The sequence below is a fragment of the Hyperolius riggenbachi genome, chromosome 5, assembly GCF_040937935.1.
Source record: "Hyperolius riggenbachi isolate aHypRig1 chromosome 5, aHypRig1.pri, whole genome shotgun sequence".
NCBI classification, from domain to species: Eukaryota; Metazoa; Chordata; class Amphibia; order Anura; family Hyperoliidae; genus Hyperolius; species Hyperolius riggenbachi.
This window is the reverse complement of record NC_090650.1, coordinates 433908818-433925334: the sequence shown is the minus strand read 5'-3', so window position 1 is coordinate 433925334 and position 16517 is coordinate 433908818.

Sequence of the window (16517 nt, the reverse complement as noted above, 5' to 3'; positions counted from 1 at the left end):
GTCCTCCTGCTGCCCCATCCCTGCCTCTCCTACTGCTCATAGCTACAGCTGTGTAATATATACTGTATCCCTGTGTGCTCCTGCTGCTGCCCCATCCCTGCCTCTCCTACTGCTCATGGCTACAGCTGTGTAATATATACTGTATCCTTGTGTCCTCCTGCTGCCCCATCCCTGCCTCTCCTACTGCTCATAGCTACAGCTGTGTAATATATACTGTATCCCTGTGTGCTCCTGCTGCTGCCCCATCCCTGCCTCTACTACTGCTCATAGCTACAGCTGTGTAATATATACTGTATCCCTGTGTCCTCCTGCTGCTGCTGCCCCATCCCTGCCTCTCCTACTGCTCATGGCTACAGCTGTGTAATATATACTGTATCCCTGTGTCCTCCTGCTGCTGTCCCATCCCTACCTCTACTACTGCTCATGGCTACAGCTGTGTAATATATACTGTATTTCTGTGTCCTCCTGCTGCTGCCCCATCCCTGCCTCTACTACTGCTCATAGCTACAGCTGTGTAATATATACTGTATCCCTGTGTCCTCCTCCTGCTGCTGCCCCATCCCTGCCTCTCCTACTGCCCATAGCTACAGCTGTGTAATATATACTGTATCCCTGTGTCCTCCTGCTGCTGCCCCATCCCTGCCTCTCCTACTGCTCATAGCTACAGCTGTGTAATATATACTGTATCCCTGTGTCCTCCTACTGCTCATGGCTACAGCTGTGTAATATATACTGTATCCCTGTGTCCTCCTGCTGCTGCCCCATCCCTGCCTCTCCTACTGCTCATAGCTACAGCTGTGTAATATATACTGTATCCCTGTGTCCTCCTGCTGCTGCCCCATCCCTGCCTCTCCTACTGCTCATAGCTACAGCTGTGTAATATATACTGTATCCCTGTGTCCTCCTGCTGCTGCCCCCATCCCTGCCTCTAACTACTGCTCATAGCTACAGCTGTGTAATATATACTGTATCCCTGTGTCCTCCTGCTGCTGCCCCATCCCTGCCTCTACTACTGCTCATAGCTACAGCTGTGTAATATATACTGTATCCCTGTGTCCCTTCTGCTGCTGCCCCACCCCTGCCTCTACTACTGCTCATGGCTACAGCTGTGTAATATATACTGTATCCCTGTGTCCTCCTGCTGCTGCCCCATCCCTGCCTCTCCTACTGCTCATGGCTACAGCTGTGTAATATATACTGTATCCCTGTGTCCTGCTGCTGCTGCCCCATCCCCTGCCTCTCCTACTGCTCATAGCTACAGCTGTGTAATATATACTGTATCCCTGTGTCCTCCTGCTGCTGCCCCATCCCTGCCTCTCCTACTGCTCAGAGCTACAGCTGGTGTAATATATACTGTATCCCTGTGTCCTCCTGCTGCTGCTGTCCCATCCCTGCCTCTACTACTGCTCATAGCTACAGCTGTGTAATATATACTGTATCCCTGTGTCCTCCTGCTGCTGCCCCATCCCTGCCTCTACTACTGCTCATCATGGCTACAGCTGTGTAATATATACTGTATCCCTGTGTCCTCCTGCTGCTGCCCCATCCCTGCCTCTCCTACTGCTCATAGCTACAGCTGTGTAATATATACTGTATCCCTGTGTCCTCCTGCTGCTGCCCCATCCCTGCCTCTCCTACTGCTCATGGCTACAGCTGTGTAATATATACTGTATCCCTGTGTCCTCCTGCTGCTGCCCCATCCCTGCCTCTCCTACTGCTCATAGCTACAGCTGTGTAATATATACTGTATCCCTGTGTCCTCCTGCTGCTGCCCATCCCTGCCTCTACTACTGCTCATAGCTACAGCTGTGTAATATATACTGAATCCCTGTGTCCTCCTGCTGCTGCCCCATCCCTGCCTCTACTACTGCTCATAGCTACAGCTGTGTAATATATACTGTATCCCTGTGTCCTTCTGCTGCTGCGCCCACCCCTGCCTCTCCTACTGCCCATAGCTACAGCTGTGTAATATGTACTGTATCCCTGTGTCCTCCTGCTGCTGCCCCATCCCTGCCTCTACTTACTGCTCATGGCTACAGCTGTGTAATATATACTGTATCCCTGTGTCCTCCTGCTGCTGCCCCATCCCTGCCTCTCCTACTGCTCATAGCTACAGCTGTGTAATATATACTGTAGCCCTGTGTCCTCCTGCTGCTGCCCCATCCCTGCCTCTCCTACTGCTCAGAGCTACAGCTGTGTAATATATACTGTATCCCTGTGTCCTCCTGCTGCTGCTGTCCCATCCCTGCCTCTACTACTGCTCATAGCTACAGCTGTGTAATATATACTGTATCCCTGTGTCCTCCTGCTGCTGCCCCATCCCTGCCTCTACTACTGCTCATCATGGCTACAGCTGTGTAATATATACTGTATCCCTGTGTCCTCCTGCTGCTGCCCCATCCCTGCCTCTCCTACTGCTCATAGCTACAGCTGTGTAATATATACTGTATCCCTGTGTCCTCCTGCTGCTGCCCCATCCCTGCCTCTCCTACTGCTCATGGCTACAGCTGTGTAATATATACTGTATCCCTGTGTCCTCCTGCTGCTGCCCCATCCCTGCCTCTACTACTGCTCATAGCTACAGCTGTGTAATATATACTGAATCCCTGTGTCCTCCTGCTGCTGCCCCATCCCTGCCTCTACTACTGCTCATAGCTACAGCTGTGTAATATATACTGTATCCCTGTGTCCTTCTGCTGCTGCCCCACCCCTGCCTCTCCTACTGCCCCATAGCTACAGCTGTGTAATATGTACTGTATCCCTGTGTCCTCCTGCTGCTGCCCCATCCCTGCCTCTACTACTGCTCATGGCTACAGCTGTGTAATATATACTGTATCCCTGTGTCCTCCTGCTGCTGCCCCATCCCTGCCTCTCCTACTGCTCATAGCTACAGCTGTGTAATATATACTGTAGCCCTGTGTCCTCCTGCTGCTGCCCCATCCCTGCCTCTCCTACTGCTCATAGCTACAGCTGTGTAATATATACTGTATCCCTGTGTCCTCCTGCTGCTGCCCCATCCCTGCCTCTCCTACTGCTCATGGCTACAGCTGTGTAATATATACTGTATCCCTGTGTCCTCCCTGCTGCCCCATCCCTGCCTCTACTACTGCTCATAGCTACAGCTGTGTAATATATACTGTATCCCTGTGTCCTTCTGCTGCTGCCCCATCCCTGCCTCTACTACTGCTCATAGCTACAGCTGTGTATTATATACTGTATCCCTGTGTCCTCCTGCTGCTGCCCCATCCCTGCCTCTACTACTGCTCATGGCTACAGCTGTGTAATATATACTGTATCCCTGTGTCCTCCTGCTGCTGCCCCATCCCCGCCTCACCTACTGCTCATGGCTACAGCTCTGTAATATATACTGTATCCCTGTGTCCTCCTGCTGCTGCTGCCCCATCCCTGCCTCTACTACTGCTCATAGCTACAGCTGTGTAATATATACTGTATCCCTGTGTCCTCCTGCTGCTGCCCCATCCCTGCCTCTACTACTGCTCATAGCTACAGCTGTGTAACATATACTGTATCCCTGTGTCCTCCTGCTGCTGCTGCCCCATCCCTGCCTCTACTACTGCTCATAGCTACAGCTGTGTAATATATACTGTATCCTGTGTCCTCCTGCTGCTGCCCCATCCCCCCCTCTACTACTGCTCATGGCTACAGCTCTGTAATATATATTTTGTTATTTGCAAAATGTGTATTTGTAGGCGTCTCTAGTGGCGTGCCTGTGGCAGGGGTAAGTCTTGCAAGTACTTTCTCCTCCCCCCCCCCCCCCCATTTCCTATCTCAAAAAGATGAGAAGTATAATTATATATGTGTACCTGAAGTGGTATTACAAGTTCTGAAACTAAACAGTCTTATTCCTCTGCAGGGATGAGCTTTGGATGAATTTTGAATGAGTTTCATTCGGAATTCATCCTGATAATTACTGCACCTGAGCGGGGCGGGTGAGGGGTAACTTACCCAGCAGCCGTCTTCTTTAATGTGTCCCACGGCGCGTCTAACTCTGTGTTCCAATTTGTGGTCACGTGACTACCATGCTTCCTCCTTCAACCCGGAAAGGAGAAAGCAGTGGTAGCCATGTGACCGCGAATTGGAACGTGGCGTGAGACACACCGTGGGACATATTAAAGAAGACGGCCGCTGGGTAAGTTAACCCCCGCTCACCCGCCCACTCACGTGCAGTAATTATCCGGATGAATTCCGAATGGAATTGCTGACCTCTGCAGAAAAATCAGTTTTAACCTGGAACCCAAAATGGGAAACTCCCATCCGATGTTGCAGCTTGGCATCATTCACTAACCTGACTCTGATAAATCCCATGAAAAGTTATAGATGAGCCGGAGGTCATGTAAAGAGACCCTGAGACGTGGGGGAATCAAGATTTTTAAACATACCTGGGGCTTCCTCCAGTCCCCTCCACTCAGATCTCTCCACACCGGCGTCTCCTCCTAGATGCTCCGGTAGCCCTGTTCTTTGCAGCCAGTCAGGCGTACTGCACATGTGAAGCCTGGTAGCGCGTGCCTGCCCCGCCATGCTCCCGTTGACAGGAGCATTTTGCGCCTGCACAGTACTACTGCGCAGGCGCAATGCTCCCGGTCTCAGGAGTGAGACGAGGAGCATGCTTAGCCACACTGCGCCTGCTCCAATTTGACGTGGAAAAAGGGGTTACTACTGGAGCATCTAGGAGGATTTAGACACGGCGTGGGAGCGATCTGCGTGGAGAGGGCTTGAGGAAGCCTCAGGTATATATAAAACTTTTAGTCCCCTTCATCTCAGGTACACTTTAAAGGATACCTTAGATGAACTATGTCCCAGGTTTTATACTTACCTGGGGCTTCCTCCAGCCCTTTTGAGGTTGCTCACTTCTTTACCGTCTCCCCGGGCCACTCCTGTACCCCGCTAGATGGCCTGGTACTCTGGCCGAATCAAGTTTAAAGTCAAGTTTCGTTGGGTATACCCGGCCACACACGCACCTTAGTTGCGCTTCTGTGGCTGGGAACATTCTGCACCTGTGCAGTGTGATCCCAGCAATGGGAGCATGACGCAGGAGTTCGCACAACGAAGTGCGACTTGGCCCGAATACCGGGCCATCCAGCGAACAGGAGAGGCATGGGGGAAATGGCGAGGGGCCGAGCGGCCTCAAGGAGGCTGGAGAAAGCACCAGGTAAGTATAAAATCTGGGATATAGTTCATCTCAGGCTCCCTGTAAGTGAACCTGGGAGGAAGCAATCATCAGTATTTTTACTTACCTGGGCTTCCTCCAGCCCCATGTGCTCCCTCACCATCCTACTGTTTGGCTGCATTCTTCAGCAATCTTCACCTGTAAATGGGTCCCAGATGGGCTGCTCTGCGTATGCCTGGCCCGCCATGCGCACGCTCCTGTGGCTGGCAGTCAGTACTGCGCAGGCATAGAATGCTCCTCTTGTCTGGAGCGAGATGAAGGCGTGCATGGCTGGGCCGCGCATGTGCAGTCGGGCTAACTGTCGCTACTGAGGCCCAGTTACAGGCAAAGACTGCTGAAGAACGAATCCAGCCAGTAGGAGGAGGAAGCCCTAGGGAAGTAAAAGTACTCATCATTGCTTCCTCTCAGGTAGATATGGCTCGAACCTCCGATTTTAGGTTCTCGAACGCGAACTTCCGCAGAAGCTCGGGTTCGCGCGAATTTTGCGAACCACAATAGGCTTCAATGGGCAGGCGAACTTTCAAAATTTCAAACATTAATTCTGGCCACAAAAGTGATGGAAAAGATGTTTCAAGGGGTCTAACACCTGGAGGGGGGCATGGCAGAGTGGGATACACGCCAAAAGTCCCGGGGAAAATTACGGATTTAACGCACAGAAGCGTTTTGAGGGCAGAAATCACATTGCAATGCTAAATTGGAGGCATAACAATCAGGTAGTGTAATTAGTTTACTGCTTCACACTGACAGACCAAACTCACTGTGTAACGCACCGCAAGCAGCTGTTTGTGTAGTGATGGCCGTGCTGGACTGGTGCACACCATGACGAGAGTGCAGGCAATGGCGGTTTTCAAGCCCATATGGTCGCCGGGCTGAGGTAGCTCAATCATAGAACAACAGTGACTGTCCAGCTGATCGAATTTGGTCTGTCCACAATCAAGCAACGACCTTATCTTGGGTGTGCCCCCCAACACACTCATATAGCCGGCAGTCATTGCTTCATTGTGATACGCAAGCCCCTTCACCACGGCAAGGTAACGATCACGAAGGGTAATTGACACATGTACAAGCCTTTTGTTTTGTTGTTGCAGCCCCAGTGCATCCAGAAAAATTAGGCAGGCATGTACACGCACCAGAAAAATTATTATTATTTTTGTTCAGGAATCCGACCTGGAGTCCTGGGCCCTGTTGGTGGTGGCGGAGAAGGCAGTTAAGCGGCCTGCAGGCAGAGATGCTGTGTGGGGACTGACTTAGGCCTCAATTCACTAAGCTTATCTCCTGTCTTTAATAACTCTTGTATAGTTATCACCATGGTGATAAGGCATGTAGTATTCTGGAAACATTTTACCTCAGGCAAACCTAAAGTTAACTCTTCTGTCTTTAAGTTAACTCTTCAATCCTTAAAATAACTCCAGAGTTAAAGACAGGCTGTTTATTAACTGTGTGTGAAAATAACTACAGAGGAGGTAAATTAACTACAGAGGAGGTAAATTAACTACAGAAGAGGTAACTTAAGGAATGAAGAGATAAAATAACTCTCTCACTGTGTGGAGGTAAGTTATCTCTTGCCTTATTATCTCCAGCATGATCTTAGTGAATTGAGGCTATTGTCTTAGGGCAGGCAATCACACGGAGTGCAGGCAGAGATGCTGTGTGTGGGGACTGACTTAGTCTTTGGGCAGGCAGTAGCCCTCTGGGATCCATGCCTCATTCATTTTAATAAAGGTGAGGTACTGAACACCTTTTTTGACCTAGGCGACTTCTCACTGACAATGCCTCCAGCTGCGCTGAAGGTCCTTTCTAGGACGCTTGAGGCAGGGCAAGGCAGAAGTTGGATGGCAAAGTGTGACAGCTCTGGCCACAGGTCAAGCCTGTGCACCCAGTAGTCCAGGGGTTCATCGCTGCTCAGACTGTCAATGGTTCTCTCTCTACCATTGTTAAAGAAAGGGTATGGCCGGGGAATCAGGGTTCGATTCCAGTCCGGGGTGGGAGCCTGAGAAACGGCTACCACCACACATCTAAGGAAGGCAGCAGGCACGGCACGCAAGTCCTGACTCGGGGAGGTAGTGACGAAAAATAACAATACAGGATTCTTTCCAGGCCCTGTCTAATGATGAGTACACTTGAAATCCTTTAATGGGAATCTGTTATGGAGGGCAAGTCTGCCATTCATTCAACTGTGTGGTCAACTCCCTTTGATACTTTCTGCACCATGGTGACCATGGGTAATGGCCGGGGAATCAGGGTTCGATTCCGGTCCGGAGTGGGAGCCTGAGAAACGCTACCACCACACATCCATGGAAAGAACCAATGTACTGTATAAGTAATGTACCTGCCCTGACTGTGCTTTGCAGACCAGGCATCTGTGGTCAGATGGACCCTTGACCCAACGCTGTGTGCCAGAGATTACACCACTTGCCTTTAATGAGAATCTGTTATGGAGGGCAAGTCTGCCATCCATTCAAGTGAAAGATATGCACTGACTCCCAGGTTTAATACAATGTGCAGTGACAGATGCAGTGAAAGGTATTCAGTGAATGCTGGTATAACAATGTGCAGTCACACAGGTGCAGTGAACAGGTATGCAGTGACTGGTATATAAAACTGTGTGCTGTCACGCAGGTGCAGTGAACAGGTATGCATGGACTGGTATTACAAATGTGCAGCTGTCTCACAGGTACAGTGAACAGATATGCAGTGACTGGTATATAAAACTGCGTGCTGTCACGCAGGTGCAGTGAACAAGTATGCACGGACTGGTATTAATACAATGTGCAGCTGTCACACACACAGGTGCATGGACTGGAATTATAAATGTGCAGGCGTCTCACAGTGAACAGGTATGCAGTGACTGGTATATAAAACTACGTGCTGTCACACAGGTGCAGTGAACAGGTATGCACGGACTGGTATTACAAATGTGCAGCTGTCCCACACACACAGGTGCAGAGAACAGGTATGCAGTGACTGGTATATAAAACTGCGTGCTGTCACACAGGTGCAGTGAACAGATATGCACAGACTGGTATTACAAATGTGCAGCTGTCACACACACAGGTGCAGTGAAAAGGTAGGCACTGAATGTGCTGGGCCTGGCACAGTATAGCAATTAGCAACGGCCAGCTGCAACAGGCAGGGCTGTATATGCAAGTGTCAGTGGGCCACACACAAAAAAACACATCACAAGAACATTAGCTCTCAAAAGAGCTGTTTTGGGGTGCTTTTCATCAACAAATATCAGCAAGGAGCAAGCTAACAGACCTAACTATCACTTTCCCTATCTCTCCAAAGTCTCTCCCTTCTCTCACTAATACATCAGCACACAGAGTGAGAACATGGCTGATGCTGCTGCCTTATATAAGGGGAGGGGGACTCCAGGACGGAGTGCAGCCTGTTTGGCTGCCATGTGTCTGCTGACTGTGATGTAGAGGGTCAAAGTTTAGCCCAATGATGTAGTATAGGGGGCTGGACGAACTCGCATAAAGTTTGCATTCGATTGCGAAAGCGAACCAGCGATGTTCGCTGGAATAAGTTCACATGCGAACCGTTCAGGCCATCTCTACTCTCAGGCTTCCTTTGAAGGGAACCTAAAGTGTCAGTAAGGACTAAGGTCCCCAGTTTCATTTACCTGGGGCTTCTTCCAGACCTCTGTAGGTGTCCTGGTCCCTCATTGTTTTCCCACTTTTCTTTAGCCCATGTTTAATCTATGCACTGGCCCGCCGGAAGCTGCCACTGACGAATCCAGCACCGGGCATGGCGTCTTATTACCTCTATCTCTCACGCCGGTCTACGTGCATTAGTGTAGCTCCGGCTCCTGAAGTCACATGACTATGGGAACTGGAGCTACGCTAATGCAGGCAGACCGTCGTGAGAGAGAGGTGATAAGACGTTTCAACCAGTGCTGGATTCGTGAGCGGCGGCTTTTGGCAGCAAGTTGCATAGATTACACATGGTACGGGGGGGGGGGGGGGGGGGGGGGGGGGGGAAGTAAAAAGGTGCAGCCTCATTTTGGTTGGTGGGGGGTGGGAGAGGCTAAGTACATTTATGGCTTTAGAGCTATGGGAAGGGAGAGAGTGGTGGCCCTCCTTCCCCCAATCCAAGCTATTGGGCAAGAATTTTAAAACTGACTCGAGTATAAGGCGACCGCCAAACTGTTATAATGTCAGTACTACATTTCTTGACTTATGTGCAAGCAGCTTTTTGCTACTGGGCAGGCAAGGGCCCTACTTGCGCCTCCGCAGTATGGCTGTGCTTATACATAGACAGGAGCGTGGCCAGTGGTCACGAACATTTTTGAAAAGTTGAAAAGTACTTGTTGAATATGATCAGAGGGTCACAGACATGGAACAACTATGCAAACAAAGGACAGGACGGTTACAACTACTGCACAAAAGCCATAGGCGCACCTCAGGAATAAGTGATTACTGTGCATCCAGATTGTTATTAAAGCGGTATCGTTACCATAAAAATCAAATGATGATGCTGTAGCGAGAATGGTTATTGATGAAAATAAGGCCATATTTTTAAAGGTCGACAAACCGATTTTGCCGACCTTTTACACTTTACCTAAGGTTCACAAAAAACTTGAAAAAAAACCCTGGCCGTCCAATCGTGTCAGGACGTGGGTCTCTGACTGAAAAAGTCAGCATCTATGTGGATCGCCATCTTCAACCGCATGTGCAGTCGCTTCCATCTTATATTCGTGACACGTCACATTTGTTGCGGATATTGGAGGGACTGCAGTTACCCCAAGACACACTATTGGTGGCCATGGACGTGGAGGCCCTGTACTCTAGCATTCCTCATGAACTGGGCATTCGGGCTGTAGGCGTTTTTCTTAGTGAACTGGGGATACAGTGTGTGGCGCACAGTGGTTTCCTGTTGTCCCTGCTTGAATTTTTACTCACTAATAATATCTTTACTTTTGAGGGGTCCCACTACCTCCAGGTGCAGGGCGCGGCAATGGGGACCACATGTGCCCCGTCATATGCGAACCTGTACCTCGGGGAGTGGGAACGTGAGCTTTTTTCGAGTGATGGTCTCTCGATGTACCTGTGCCACATTTTGGCGTGGCACAGGTACATCGATGACATCATCATTTTTTGGACAGGTGGCCCTGATCTCCTGCGACAGTTTGTAGGAACCCTCAATGACAATTCGAGGAACCTCAGGTTCACCATGCAATACAGTCCCTCGGAGATCCCCTTCCTCGATATTATTATTTCATTGGGGGAGGGGGGAGTTGTGTCCACCAGGCTATACAGAAAAGAGATGGCCACTAATTCGCTCCTTAGGGTGGACAGCTTCCATCCCACCCACACTGTGAGAGGGATACTCATGGGGCAGTACCTCCGGGTTAGGCGTAACTGTTCAGATGATGGTACCTTTAAGACAGAGGCTAACAAGCTGAGGAGTAGGTTCAGGGAAAGGGGATACTCCGAGGGCACTCTCAGGAGGGCATTTAAGAGGGCGGATGCAAGTAGCCGCACATCTCTTGTTTCGGATAAATTTCGGGGTAGCCGGGACGTTGGGGACGCTGTGCGTTTCTGCACTAGGTTTTCGGCCCAACATCAACAAATTAGCCATATAATTAATAAACATTGGCATATTCTTACTAATGATACCAGGCTCTGTAGATATGTTCCTGAAAGGCCCTTATTTTCGTTCCGACGGTCACCCTCTCTGAGGGATAAGTTGGTCAGTAGCCATTTTTTGAATCCTTCAATCACATCTAAACATTGTAAGGTTTTGGGTACATACACATGTGGCGGTTGCACCATGTGTAGGTATGTACAGGTGGGTCGTGATCTAAGACTGCCGGACGGGAGGAATTGGACTTTGGCTCATTATGTAAACTGTAGTACTACGTTGGTTGTCTATTTGTTGTTATGCCCATGCGGCGCATTCTACATAGGCAAAATCAAACGAGAATTACGTGCTAGAATTTCTGACCATGTGACTAGTATAAGGAGCAAAGGTATGTCCAACCTCACCCCGGTGGCGAGGCATTTTAAGACCATGCATGCAGGAAATCCTGCTAAAGTACGCTTCATTGGTTTGGATCGCATTCACGCATCTCCAAGAGGCGGTGATATGGACAGACTCCTGTTACAACGTGAATCTAGGTGGATTTTTGACCTGGAGGCAACGGTACCTCCGGGTCCAAATAAAAACACCAGTTACGCTTCTTTTCTGCCTATCTGATATCCCTAGTAATCTCGGGATGTCAGATGTCTGTGTCGCTCTAGTTTTGCCCCTGTATGTGTAGTCATCACACTGTTACTGGGAAAGGTGACCCCCTGCTTATTCTATTGCCGCACTTTGATCATATTCCAATCTTCATTTAAGTGATTAAAGGTGCTTTCTGCATCTACACTTTAAGGGGGATGATTTATATATATCCCCCTTTTGTTTGTATTGAGTATATAGACTATTGACAATCATCAAAAAAAAATTTCTTTTTTTCGTAACACGATTATTGATATACTATGATTTTTTGCTAAGTTTTTTTCTTGAAGTTACTTGGGTTTTTGTTGTTGGGTCTGGATGCCTGGATTGGGCTCTCTCTTCCCTCCTCCGGCTCTGGTCTGCTGTTGGTCCGGCCTCGCCCGCCCCCTCTGGTGGTGCTGCCCTCTCCCGGGGGGAGTTGGGGCCTGGTGGACGCGGCGGGTTTGGAGGGCTGCGGTGCCTGTTTTCTGGTCCGGCCTCTCTTTTCCGCGGTGCCCGCCCGCCCTGCTCGCCCCGTGTGCGGCGTTCGGGCGTGTGGGCGGGGTTTGGCGGACGCGCCAGCGGGTTGCTATGGTGATCTGCCGTCGTGTCCACCTGCCCCGCCCACCCGCCCGGCAATGGCCGCCTGTGGGTCGGGTGTGGCCGGCCTACTGGTGACGTCTGGCCGGCGGCGGGGGTATAAGATCCCCAGAGAGGTAGTAGCTAGTGTGACGTATACCTCCAGTGGAAGCCGGAAGTCCGGCGAAACCGGTCGAGGACGCATGTGCTGCGTCCCGACCTCCATCTTCCCCCCACACGTGGACTCAGTTTGGTTGTCGGATCCCACATGTAAGCCAGCATTCCAGCCAGCACCCCAGCCTGATCCTACAGACAATGGTTTCATCGCCAGCACGATACAACCTTCTTTGAACACGTAAGCCAGCACATTTGGGACATTATATCGTGGTACATACCTGCCTGCTGTCACCTTTTGCTAGCATGTCAGCAAGATGAGCAGGCTGCCTTAACACGAACTGTGTTCAGTTTTAAATGCTTTCTACCCTCATGGCTGGACGGCTGTTTCCGCTTTTTGGCTGCTGATGTGGAAAATCTGGCTGTGTTGACTCCGCATTGCATGGAACTCCAACCTTGTTTGCCTGTGGGAAATCGGGCTGTGGCTATATAGATCTACCCTGCAAATGCATGCAAATGCATGGATATGAGATCTACACATGAGAAAGTTGTGCAGGCTGGATAACTATGGTTGATCTTAGCTGTTGTTAAGCCATTCCTGCTACACTAACCCTGCTCTGCATGGAACTATGCTGCTTTGTGCTTTTTGCTGGTAGTCAATTGAGCCATTGTCATCAGGGCCGGCCCTAGACTTTTTGCCGCCTGAGGCAAATTTTGAAAAAATTGCCGCCGAGCTGGAGGGGTAGCGGGCAGGACGGGGGTATTGGGCCTAGCGGTGGGGAGGGGGGGTCGGTCCCCCTCCCTCGTCTGGGTCCCCCGATCTGCGCTCCCCTCTAGCTTTAAATAGTGAGTAAGCAGCCGACAGTAAGAGGCACGGGCGGGGGTCACTCACCTCTTCCTCGTTCCAGCATGCGCTCCACTGACGTCACTTCCTGCAACGCCGGCCACTTACAATACAGTGGGCGGCGTTGCAGGAATTGATGTCAGTGGAGCGCACGCTGGAACGAGGAAGAGGTGAGTGATCCCACGCCCGTGCCTCTTACTGTCGGCTGCTTACTCACTATTTAAAGCTGGAGGGGAGCGCAGATCGGGGGACCCAGGCAAGGGAGGGAGGGGTCCGACCCCCCTCCCCACCGCTAGGCTCAATACCCCCGTCCTGCCCGCTACCCCTCCAGCTCGGCGGCCGGCCCCCCGCACCCACGGACGGGCGGGTGCCGCCCCTAGAAGTTTGCCGCCTGAGGCAAAAGTTTCACCCCGCCTCATGAGCGGGCCGGCCCTGATTGTCATACAGACTTATCATACAGATAAAACAACACGGGTTTTGCTGGGTTCGTGTCATCCTGTGACATTCACCAAAATAATATATACGTGACCTGTTGGAAGACTGACATGTGGTTTTCTTTCACTTCAGAGTCCTGATTTTTGGCTGAAGAAACAGCTTAAGCTATTTTTGCCTTTGAGAATGCATGTGCATACCACATTAGCTGCAGCAAGTATCTGATCGTGAGTGGGTTTGGGGGTTAGCTGAGGATCCAGGTGTCGGGGGGGCTGCTGGGGGTGCGGGGCAGGTACATTTTTAATGTTATTGTCATTTTAATGTTCTATACATTTGGATTAATAAAGTCTTTTGATATAGTACTAGTTATCTGTGATTTGTGCTCAACCGGGTCATACCCACTTATTTCTATCTCACTATTTTTTGATACAAATTTCAACAGCAACTGGTCTGAGTGTATAAAGTGAAAAAGATGCTAATCCTGCATTCAAAACTTTCAAAACGTTTTCTGCTGTTATGATTTGGAGTTATCATATACCTTAGGAGCACTGGCTCTTTAGTAGTCGGTGCCAAAGAATTGCATGCTGGGGGTTCTTTTTATCTATAATATATTCCTCCTCTTCCCTTTATTTCCCTGCCAGCTGCTTATCTGAAACCTAATCCCCTACTCACTTGTGTTTACAAGCAAGGCTGAGGCGACTCAGCGATTGGAGGAGACAAGAAAAAAAGTAAAGGCAGAAATGACATCACGAGTTAGCCTCAAACTGTGGGCAAAAGACATGGCCCCCACCAGGAACAGAATTCTCGTCATTTACTATATAACATTCACTGAAATCAAAATGTGGACAGTACAATACATGTGTTATGTAAGTAGATCAAGTATTTATCTACTTATATATGTGGTTTTTTCCCCCTGGCATAGTATGGCTGATCCTCCTGCTTTAACCCATTATCAGCTTCAGTAGAGTTATCCTGTTTGAGATAAGTGTGCTGCTTTTCACCTCGGTCAACAGAACTCATTGGGCTTCATTCACTAAGACATCAGAGTAGCATAGCGAACTTATGCCTGCTAATTGGCAATGACGAGAGCTCCACTTGTCCAGCCCCGAGCCCCTGCGGGCTCGTAACGCTCGCTTTGCTACTCTGATAAGGCGTGTTAACTTTGATAAGGCATTCTATGTCTTAGTGAATCAAGCCCACTGTGCTGTAAATTCTTGGAATGATTTGATCTGTCTCTACTAGCAGAAAATATAAAAACCTGAAAGAAGTCCTCTTATTGTCTCAAACTGCCCCCTAGTGACAAGTGGCCTAAAATACACATTACAGCAGTACTAATTAGAAGCAAAGAAATGTATTAAAGAAGAAATAAAAAAAAAATTGCTAAAATAAATTGGCCTAGAGCACTTGTAAGTCTCTATATAAATCGGCTGCTTAAGAGTTAAACATGTTACACACTTTTGTTCTCCTGGAAAACTAGCAAGCTGAAACTTTGCCTGTCTTTGCATAGGCACACACTGTAATTAGTGTGCTATTCTCTATAAGCAGATGATTGGTCCATAAATATACGGTCTGTCTATATATATATATATATCATTGCTTGACATAAACTCAACAGAACATTAAAAACTTACAATTAAAGTGTACCTGAGATTGGGCGAAATAAAACATTTATACTTACCTGGGGCTTCCCCCAGCCCCCTCTGGCCTGATCGCTCCCTCGCCGCTGTCCTCCACTACCTGCAACCTCCGCAACTGGCCCCAGTAAGTCATCCAGCCTGGGCCAGTCAATGCAGTCCGGCCGTGCTCACTCCCCAGTCGTGCTTAATGAACGGCAGCGTTCTGCGACTGAGCAGTACTAATATGCAAGCGCAGAATGCTCCTGGCCAGGGAGTGCGACATGCATGTGACCTGGCCGTGCATGCACAGTAATCCCTGGCCAGAGGACTTTCCGGAGCAATTTGCAGAGGCTGCAGAGGATTGCGATGAGGGAGTAAACAGGCTGAAGGAAGCCCCAGGTATTTATACATTTTTTTTTTCTTTAGCATCATCTCAGGTTTACTTTAAGCTTTGTTTGATCTTAGTTTTCCTGGCCAGAAGGGACCACACTGATGGCTTTGGGAGAGAGGACTGGGAGAGGGTATTGAGGAATTTTTAAATTGGCTCTTTTAGTGTGCCTGTTCGATTGTAGTCGTCACGGGCTTCTGCGCATTCGCAGCTCAGCTGTGCACCCAGGAGCATTCTATGCCTGCGCAGGTGCAGAACGCTCCCTGGGATGGTCCCAGGTAAGTATAAATATGCCTAGTGTCCTGATCTCAAGTTCACTTTAAGAAATATAGTTATGATAACAAATGTGGAAATAGAAGAATTATACAAGTACAGGTAGTCCCTGGTTAATGAACGAGATAGGGACTGTAGGCTCGTTCTTAACCTGAATCCGTCCTCTAGTCAGAACAATGTGCCTTCTCTGTCCCCTGTGCTTCCAGTGTCCCCCTCTGTCATCTCTGCCCCCTCTGTGTCTCCTTGTGCCTCTCGTGCCCCCTAAAGCAGAGTATGCGCAGCAGAAGCAAGTCTCACCTCATCCATGGCGGCTCCTGGCCAATCAGCGATGTCCTCTATCCCTTCACCATTCCTCCCAGCGGCGTCACTAGTAGCGTCGCGCAATGACGCAATCAGAAGGAGGCGCAGGGGCTCTTTTTGATTGCGTCATTACGCAACGCTAGGGAAGCCGCTGGGAGGAACATTGAGGGGAGAGAGGACGCCGCTGATTGGCCCGGAGCCGCAATGGAAGTGGTGAGACTTGTGCGGCTTCCGCTGAGCATACTCTGCTTTAGGAAAAGGGGCACAAGAGGTAATCCCTGGGCTGCATGACGTCATCGCGGCGGGTCGGTGGGCGGGTCATTCGTAAGTTGGGCATTCGTAACCCGGGGACTACCTGTATCTCAAAAAACAATTTGTATACACTTAATTATTTCAGAGAGGATTTAGAGTTTATCAAGTTTATGGCAGATGGGAAAAAGCTGGTTTTCAGTTTGTCTGTGTGTATTCAGATTCATCTAAATGCATTGTACCTACTAGATGTATGCATTGTATACTTACTCTATGCTATGGTTTCTGACATTATTGTCAGGCCTGACAAGGTTAGCTGCATACTTGTTT